Below are 9,813 nucleotides of genomic sequence, written 5' to 3'. Positions count from 1 at the left end.
CAGGAGGGCCTATCCCCGACTGTTTTTGGGTCGTGTGGGAAGGACACCGCATATCGCAGTCACTCACTTGGCGACGGTTCAGAACGCCGTTGCGGAAAGGGGTTAAAAACCGTCTGTATAGCACTTCGTTGTACCAGTGTAATAACTACTCCACAATGCATTCTCTTAGGCCCAAATATGGTGAAGTGTCATGTAGTCCACGTTCACATGAAACAACTAAGGGAATCACAACATACATATCATCAAAATATCGAACACATATCAAGTTCACATGATTACTTGCAACAAGATTTCTCCCGTGACCTCAAGAACAAAAGTAACTACTCACAAATGATAATCATGCTCAAGATCAGAGGGGTATTAAATAGCATAATGGATCTGAACATATAATCTTCCACCAAATAAACCATATAGTAATCAACTACAAGATGTAATCAACACTACTAGTCACCCACAAGCACCAATCTAAGGTTCCGGTACAAAGATTGAACACCAGAGATGAACTAGGGTTTGAGAGGAGATGGTGCTGTTGAATATGTTGATGGAGATTGCCCTCACATAGATGGGAGAGTTGTTGGTGATGATGATGACGATGATTTACCCCTCCGGGAAGGAAGTTCCCCCGGCGGAATCGCTCCGCCGGAGGGCAAAAGTGCTCCTGCCCAAGTTCTGACTCGAGAAGGCGGTGCTTCGTCCCGAAAGTCCTCTCCTTCTTTTTTAGGTCAAAATGACTTATATACCAGAAGATGGGCACCGGAGGTGGGCCGAGGAGGGCACAACCCACCAGGGCGCGCCTGGGGGGCCTGGCGCTCCTAAGTGGGTTGTGCCCACCTGGTGGGCCTCCTCCGGTAGTTATTTGCTCCAGTATTTTTTATATATTGCAAAATAATTCTCTGTAAATTTTCAGCTCATTTGGAGATGTGCAGAATAGGTAACTCTGACATAGCTTTTCCAGGTCCAGAATTCCAGCTGCCGGCATTCCCCCTCTTTGTGTAAACCTTGCACATTATGAGAGAAAAGGCATTAGAAATACTACAAAAAGCATTATTATGCATAAAAACATTATAAATAACAGTAGGAGAATATGATGCAAAATGGACGTATCAACTCCCCCAAGCTTAGACCTCGCTTGTCCTCAAGCGAAAACCGAAATCGAAAAACATGCCCACATGTTTAGAGAGAGAGAGAGGTGTCGATAAAAACAAAGTACAGACATAGAAGCATCATGTATATTATTATAACAACAACAAAATTTAACATAAAACTTCGTCATAGGAATTTCATCATATAACTTCACATGAACAAGTAACAATTCATCACAACATTGAAGTATAAAGCATAAACTCTATTGAAACCAACAAACTATGTTCCCAGTCAACTTTGCAACTACAATACATCATCTTTTCAGGAAGGGTCACGTGTCGGAGCCTTTTGGCAAGTCCACATACTCAACCATCATATAGTCTTCTATCTTTGCTAACACTCACCGCATACACATGAGCAAAAAGTTTCAACCAGACACATAGAAAGATAGGGGCTTATAGTTTCCTCCCAACGTATTCACCTCAAGGGTGATTTCAACAATAATAACTCATGCTCATCCATATCCAACTGGATATATGTTCCTAGATCTTTCCGCACCACATGATGCTTGCAAAAGAGAAAATAAAAAGGAATAGGGAAGAATACTTTGACTCTTGCATAAAAGTAAATACATAAAAGTAAAAGATAGGCCCTTCACAGAGGGAAGCAAAGGTTCCCTTGTGCTTTTTGGTTGTTGCTACCTCTTGAGCACTGCGTTGGTTTTCCCTTGATGAGGAAAGGGTGATGCAACAAAGTAGTGTAAGTATTTCCCTCATTTTTTGAGAACCAAGGTATCAATCCAGTAGGAGGCTATGCGCGAGTCCCTCGCACCTACACAAACAAATAAATCCTCGCAACCAACGCGATAAGGGGTTGTCAATCCCTACACGGTCACTTACGAGAGTGAGATCTGATAGATATGATAGGATAATTTTTTTGGTATTTTTATGATAAAGATGCAAAGTAAAATAAAAGCAAAGTAAAAAGCAAAGGAAATAACTAAGTGTTGGAAGATTAATATGATGAAGATAGACCTGGGGGCCATAGGTTTCACTAGTGGCTTCTCTCAAGAGCATAAGTATTTTACAGTGGGTGAACAAATTACTGTTGAGAAATTGACAGAATTGAGCATAGTTATGAGAATATCTAGGTATGATCATGTATATAGGCATCACGTCCGAGACAAGTAGACCGACTCCTGCCTGCATCTACTACTATTACTCCACTCATCGACCGCTATCCAGCATGCATCTAGAGTATTAAGTTCATGAAAACAGAGTAACGCCTTAAGCAAGATGACATGATGTAGAGGGATAAATTCATGCAATATGATAAAAAACCCATCTTGTTATCCTCGATGGCAACAATACAATACGTGCCTTGCTGCCCCTACTGTCACTGGGAAAGGACACCGCAAGATTGAACCCAAAGCTAAGCACTTCTCCCATTGCAAGAAAGATCAATCTAGTAGGCCAAACCAAACTGATAATTCGAAGAGACTTGCAAAGATAACCAATCAAACATAAAAGAATTCAGAAGATTCAAATATTGTTCATAGATAAACTTGATCATAAACCCATAATTCATCGGTCTCAAGAAACACACCGCAAAAGAAGATTACATCGAATAGATCTCCACGAGAGAGGGGGAGAACATTGTATTGAGATCCAAAAAGAGAGAGAAAGCCATCTAGCTAATAACTATGGACCCGAAGGTCTGAGGTAAACTACTCACACTTCATCGGAGGGGCTATGGTGTTGATGTAGAAGCCCTCCGTGATCGATGCCCCCTCCGGCGGAGCTCCGGAACAGGCCCCAAGATGGGATCTCGTGGGTACAGAAGGTTGCGGCGGTGGAATTAGGTTTTTGGCTCCGTATCTGATCGTTTGGGGGTACGTAGGTATATATAGGAGGAAGGAGTATGTCGGTGGAGCAACAGGGGGCCCACGAGGGTGGAGGGCGCGCGGGGGGGGGGGGGGGGGGAGGGGGGGTAGGCGCGCCCCCTACCTCGTGGCCTCCTCTTTTATTTCTTGACGTAGGGTCCAAGTCTCCTGGATCTTGTTCGTTCCAAAAATCACGTTCCCGAAGGTTTCATTCCGTTTGGACTCCGTTTGATATTCTTTTTCCGCGAAACTCTGAAATAGGCAAAAAACAACAATTCTGGACTGGGCCTCCGGTTAATAGGTTAGTCCCAAAAATAATATAAAAGTGAATAATAAAGCCCAATAATGTCCAAAACATAAGATAATATAGCATGGAGCAATCAAAAATTATAGATACGTTGGAAACGTATCAAGCATCCCCAAGCTTAATTCCTGCTCGTCCTCGAGTAGGTAAATGATAAAAACAGAATTTTTGATGCGAAATGCTACTAGGCATAATTTTAATGTAATTCTTCTTAATTGTGGTATGAATATTCAGAACCGAAATATTCAAGATAAAAGTTTAATATTGACATAAAAAATAATAATACTTCAAGCATACTAACCAAGCAATCATGTCTTCTCATAATAACATGGCCAAAGAAAGTTATCCCTACAAAATCATATAGTCTGGCTATGCTCTATCTTCACCACACAAAGTATTTAAATCATGCACAACCCCGATGACAAGCCAAACAATTGTTTCATACTTTTGACATTTTCAAACTTTTTCAATCTTCACGCAATACATGAGCGTGAGCCTTGGACATAACACTATATGTGGAATAGAATGGTGGTTGTGGAGAAGACAAAAAGGGAGAAGATAGTCTCACATCAACTAGGCGTATCAACGGGCTATGGAGATGCCCATCAATAGATATCAATGTGAGTGAGTAGGGATTGCCATGCAACGGATGCACTAGAGCTATAAGTATATGAAAGCTCAACAAAAGAAACTAAGTGGGTGTGCATCCAACTCGCTTGCTCACGAAGACCTAGGGCATTTTGAGGAAGCCCATCATTGGAATATACAAGCCAAGTTCTATAATGAAAAATTACCACTAGTATATGAAAGTGACAAAATGAGAGACTCTCTATCATGAAGATCATGGTGCTACTTTGAAGCACAAGTGTGGTAAAAGGATAGTAACATTGTCCCTTCTCTCTTTTTCTCTCATTTTTTTTATTTTCAGCCTTTTCCCTTTTTTATGGACTCTTTTCTCCTTTTTTTTATTTAGTCCGGAGTCTCATCCCGACTTGTGGGGGAATCATAGTCTCCATCATCCTTTCCTCACTTGGGACAATGCTCTAATAATGATGATCATCACACTTTTATTTACTTACAACTCAAAAATTACAACTCAATACTTAGAACAAAATATGACTCTATGTGAATGCCTCCGGCGGTGTACCGGGATATGCAATGAATCAAGAGCGACATGTATGAAAGAATTATGAACGGTGGCTTTGCCACAAATACAATGTCAACTACATGATCATGCAAAGCAATATGACAATGATGGAGCATGTCATAGTAATCGGAATGGTGGTAAGTTCCATGGCAATATATCTCGGAATGACTATGGAAATGCCATGATAGGTAGGTATGGTGGCTGTTTTGAGGAAGGTTTATGGTGGATGTATGATACCGGCGAAAAGTGCGCGGTATTAGAGAGGCTACCAAAGGTGGAAGGAAGAAAAGTGCGTATAATCCATGGACTCAACATTAGTCATAAAGAACTCATATACTTATTGCAAAAATCTACAAGTTATGAAAGCAAAGTATTACGCGCATTCTCCTAGGGGGATAGATTGGTAGGAAAAGACCATCGCTCGTCCCCGACCGCCACTCATAAGGAAGATAATCAATAAATAAATTATGCTCCGACTTCATCACATAACGGTTCACCATACGTGCATGCTACGGGAATCACAAACTTTAACACAAGTATCTCTCAAATTCACAACTACTGAACTAGCATGACTCTAATATCACCATCTTTATATCTCAAAACAATTATCAAGCATCAAACTTTTCTTAGTATTCAACACACTCATAAGAAAGTTTTTACAAATCTTGAATACCTAGCATATTAGGATTATTTAAGCAAATTACCATGCTATTTAAGACTCTCAAAATAATCTAAGTGAAGCATGAGAGATCAATAGTTTCTATAAAACAAATCCACCACCGTGCTCTAAAAGATATAAGTGAAGACCTAGAGCAAAACTATATAACTCAAAAGATATAAGTGAAGCACATAGAGTATTCTAATAATTTCCGAATCATGTGTGTCTCTCTCAAAAGGTGGGTACAGCAAGGATGATTGTGGTAAACTAACAAATAAAGACTCAAATAATACAAGACGCTCCAAGCAAAACACATATCATGTGGTGAATAAAAATATAGCTCCAAGTAAAGTTACCGATGGAAGTAGACGAAAGAGGGGATGCCTTCCGGGGCATCCCCAAGCTTTGGCTTTTTGGTGTCCTTATATTATCTTGGGGGTACCATGGGCATCCCCAAGCTTAGGCTCTTGCCACTCCTTGTTCCATAATCCATCAAATCTTTCACCCAAAACTTGAAAACTTCACAACACAAAACTCAGCAGAAAATCTCGTGAGATCCGTTAGCAAAAGAAAACAAAAGACCACTTCAAGGTAATGTAATGAACTAATTCTTTATTTATATTGGTTCTAAACCTACTGTATTCCAACTTATCTATGGTTTATAAACTATTTTACTAGCCATAGATTCATCAAAATAAGCAAACAACACACGAAAAACAGAATCTGTCAAAAACAGAACAGTCTGTAGTAATCTGTAACTAACGCAAACTTCTGGAACTCCAAAAAATGAGCCAAAATAGGAGGACCTAGGAAATTTGTTTATCGATCAGCAGCAATTGGAATCAATTTTTTATCACGTTCTGGTGATTTTTAACAATTATTTTCGTGAACAGAAAGTTTCTGGAAATTTCTGCAAGATCAAATAACTATCATCCAAGAAGATCCTATAGGTTTAACTTGGCACAAACACTATTTAAAACATAAAAACACATCTAACCAGAGGCTAGATCAAATATTTATTCCTAAACAGAAACAAAAAGCAAAAAGAAACTAAAAAATAAAATTGGATTGCCTCCCAACAAGCGCTATCGTTTAACGCCCCTAGCTAGGCATAAAAGCAAGGATAGATCTAGGTATTGCCATCTTTGGTAGGCAATCCATAAGTGGCTCTCATGATAGATTCATATGGTAATTTTATTTTCTTCCTAGGGAAGTGTTCCATGCCTTTCTTTAATGGAAATTGGAATCTAATATTCCTTTCCTTCATATCAATAATTGCACCAATTGTTCTAAGGAAAGGTCTACCAAGAATAATAGGACATGAAGGATTGCAATCTATATCAAGAATGATAAAATCTACGGGCACATAGTTCCTATTTGCAACAATAAGAACATCATTAATTCTTCCCATAGGTTTCTTAATAGTGGAATCCGCAAGGTGCAAGTGTAGAGAGCAATCATCAAAATCACGGAAACCTAGCAAATCGCACAAAGTTTTGGGAATAGTGGAAACACTAGCACCCAAATCACATAAAGCATAGAACTCATGATCCTTAATATTTATTTTAATAGTAGGTTCCCACTCATCATAAAGTTTTCTAGGGATAGAAACTTCCAACTCAAGTTTTTCTTCATAAGATTGCATCAAAGCATCAACGATATGTTTGGTAAAAGCTTTATTTTGACTATAAGCATGAGGAGAATTTAGCACGGATTGCAACAAGGAAATACAATCAATCAAAGAGAAATTTTCATAATTAAATTCCTTGAAATCCAAAATAGTGGGTTTATTATCATCTAGGGTTTTGATTTCTTCAATCCCACTTTTATCAGTTTTAGCATCAAGATCTAAAAACTCCGAATTTTGAATGCCCTCTAGGTAAAGGTGGATCATATTCAGTCCCATCATTATCAAGATTCATATTTCAAAACAAAGATTTAATAGGGGACACATCAATAACTTTTAGATCTTCATTTTTATTTTCATAGAAATCCGGTTTAGCGGCCATCTTATTAACTAAGGTAGCCTGCTTATCCGATATTTCAGCTATCAACTTCTCAAGACGAGCAATTTGGGATCTCAAACCATCAAATTCTTTAGACATATCATCGAGCTCTTTATTCTTATAACTCATAAAGCTTTTTTGTTCCTTCAGCTCGTTTCTGAAGAAATTATTATGCTCAAATTGCAAAACCATAAAACTCCTGACGTTGCTTTCGATCTCTTCTAATCTTTTAAGGTGAAGATCACCAAATATAGGTATAGCCATCGTGACAAGCAAGCAATCCAACACACGAGCAAACAAAAAGCAAGTGAAAAAGAGGCGAACGAAAAGGAGAGGGCGAATAAAACGGCAAGGGTGAAGTGGGGGAGAGGAAAACGAGAGGCAAATGGAAAATAATGTAATGCGGGAGATAAGGGTTGTGATGGGTACTTGGTATGTTGACTTTTGCGTAGACCTCCTCGGCAACGGCGCCAGAAATCCATCTTGCTACCTCTTGAGCACTGTGTTGCTTTTCCCTTGAAGAGGAAAGGGTGATGCAGCAAAGTAGCGTAAGTATTTCCCTCAGTTTTTGAGAACCAAGGTATCAATCTAGTAGGAGGCTACGCGCGAGTCCCTCGCACCTACACAAACAAATAAATCCTCGCAACCAACGCGATAAGGGGTTGTCAATCCCTACACGGTCACTTACGAGAGTGAGATCTGATAGATATGATAGGATAACGTTTTTGGTATTTTTATGATAAAGATGCAAAGTAAAATAAAAGCAAAGTAAAAAGCAAAGGAAATAACTAAGTGTTGGAAGATTAATATGATGAAGATAGACCCGGGGGCCATAGGTTTCACTAGTGGCTTCTCTCAAGAGCATAAGTATTTTACGGTGGGTGAACAAATTACTGTTGAGAAATTGACAGAATTGAGCATAGTTATGAGAATATCTAGGTATGATCATGTATATAGGCATCACGTCCGAGACAAGTAGACCCACTCCTGCCTGCATCTACTACTATTACTCCACTCATCGATCGCTATCCAGCATGCATCTAGAGTATTAAGTTCATGAAAACAGAGTAACGCCTTAAGCAAGATGACATGATGTAGAGGGATAAATTCATGCAATATGATAAAAACCCCATCTTGTTATCCTCGATGGCAACAATACAATACGTGCCTTGTTGCCCCTACTGTCACTGGGAAAGGACACCGCAAGATTGAACCCAAAGCTAGCACTTCTCCCATTGCAAGAAAGATCAATCTAGTAGGCCAAACCAAACTGATAATTCAAAGAGACTTGCAAAGATGACCAATCATACATAAAAGTATTCAGAAGATTCAAATATTGTTCATAGATAAACTTGATCATAAACCCACAATTCATCGGTCTCAACAAACACACCGCAAAAGAAGATTACATCGAATAGATCTCCACGAGAGAGGGGGAGAACATTGTATTGAGATCCAAAAAGAGAGAGAAAGCCATCTAGCTAATAACTATGGACCCGAAGGTCTGAGGTAAACTACTCACACTTCATCGGAGGGGCTATGGTGTTATTGTAGAAGCCCTCTGTGATCGATGCCCCCTCCAGCGGAGCTCCGGAATAGGCTCCAAGATGGGATCTCGTGGGTACAGAAGGTTGTGGCGGTGGAATTAGGTTTTTGGCTCCGTATCTGATCGTTTGGGGGTACGTAGGTATATATAGGAGGAAGGAGTACGCCGGTGGAGCAACAAGGGGCCCACGAGGGTGGAGGGCGCGCCTGGGGGGGGTTGGCGTAGGGTCCAAGTCTCCTGGATCTTGTTCGTTCCAAAAATCACGTTCCCGAAGGTTTCATTCCGTTTGGACTCCGTTTGATATTCTTTTTCTGCGAAACTCTGAAATAGGCAAAAAAACAGCAATTCTGGGCTGGGCCTCCGGTTAATAGGTTAGTCCCAAAAATAATATAAAAGTGAATAATAAAGCCCAATAATGTCCAAAACAGAAGATAATATAGCATGGAGCAATCAAAAATTATAGATACGTTGGAGACGTATCAGTTGTATGCTCAATCTCTTAGTGCAAAAGAACGTCACGTTATATTGCCCCTTGTGATAGCAACCTTTATTATGCAGTCTGTCACTTTTATTATTTTGCCATCACAAGTTCGTACAATGCTCAATTTTCTCTTACACTAAATGATCTAACACATTTAGAAGCAATTTCTATTGCCTTATTGCACCGATGACAACTTAGTTGAAGGATCTTACTCAATCCATAGGTAGGTATGGTGGACTCTCAAAACAAGATTTGGGTTTAAGGGTTTTTGGATGCACAAGTAGTATCTCTACTTAGTGCGGAATTTTTGGCTAAAAAAGATATTGAGCAAGAACCACATGTTAAAGGATCTATGACAATATAACTTCTATGTGAATATGGATAAACATAAATAATTACGTTGTCTTCCTTGTCCAACGTCAACAATCTTGGCAGATAATATTTTGATGGGGGCTCACAATCATAAAAGATGTCCAAGATAGTGTATTTGCATGTGAATCTTCTCTTCCCTTATTCGTTCTTTCATGAATTGCATCATTGACCAATGCTATGTTTGTCAATCTCCAATAAATTTTACCACTTATACTTTTCCTTATGTGATTTTTTATTTATTTTCCTTTCTTTTTATTGGAACATAAAAGTAAAGAAAGCAAACTCAAACTAAACTTTATTATATATCTCGCACACGATTACAAAGGTAGATCAC

Source organism: Aegilops tauschii, chromosome 4 (genome assembly GCF_002575655.3).
Source record: "Aegilops tauschii subsp. strangulata cultivar AL8/78 chromosome 4, Aet v6.0, whole genome shotgun sequence".
Classification (NCBI taxonomy): domain Eukaryota; kingdom Viridiplantae; phylum Streptophyta; class Magnoliopsida; order Poales; family Poaceae; genus Aegilops; species Aegilops tauschii.
Note: the sequence above shows the minus strand (reverse complement) of the source record.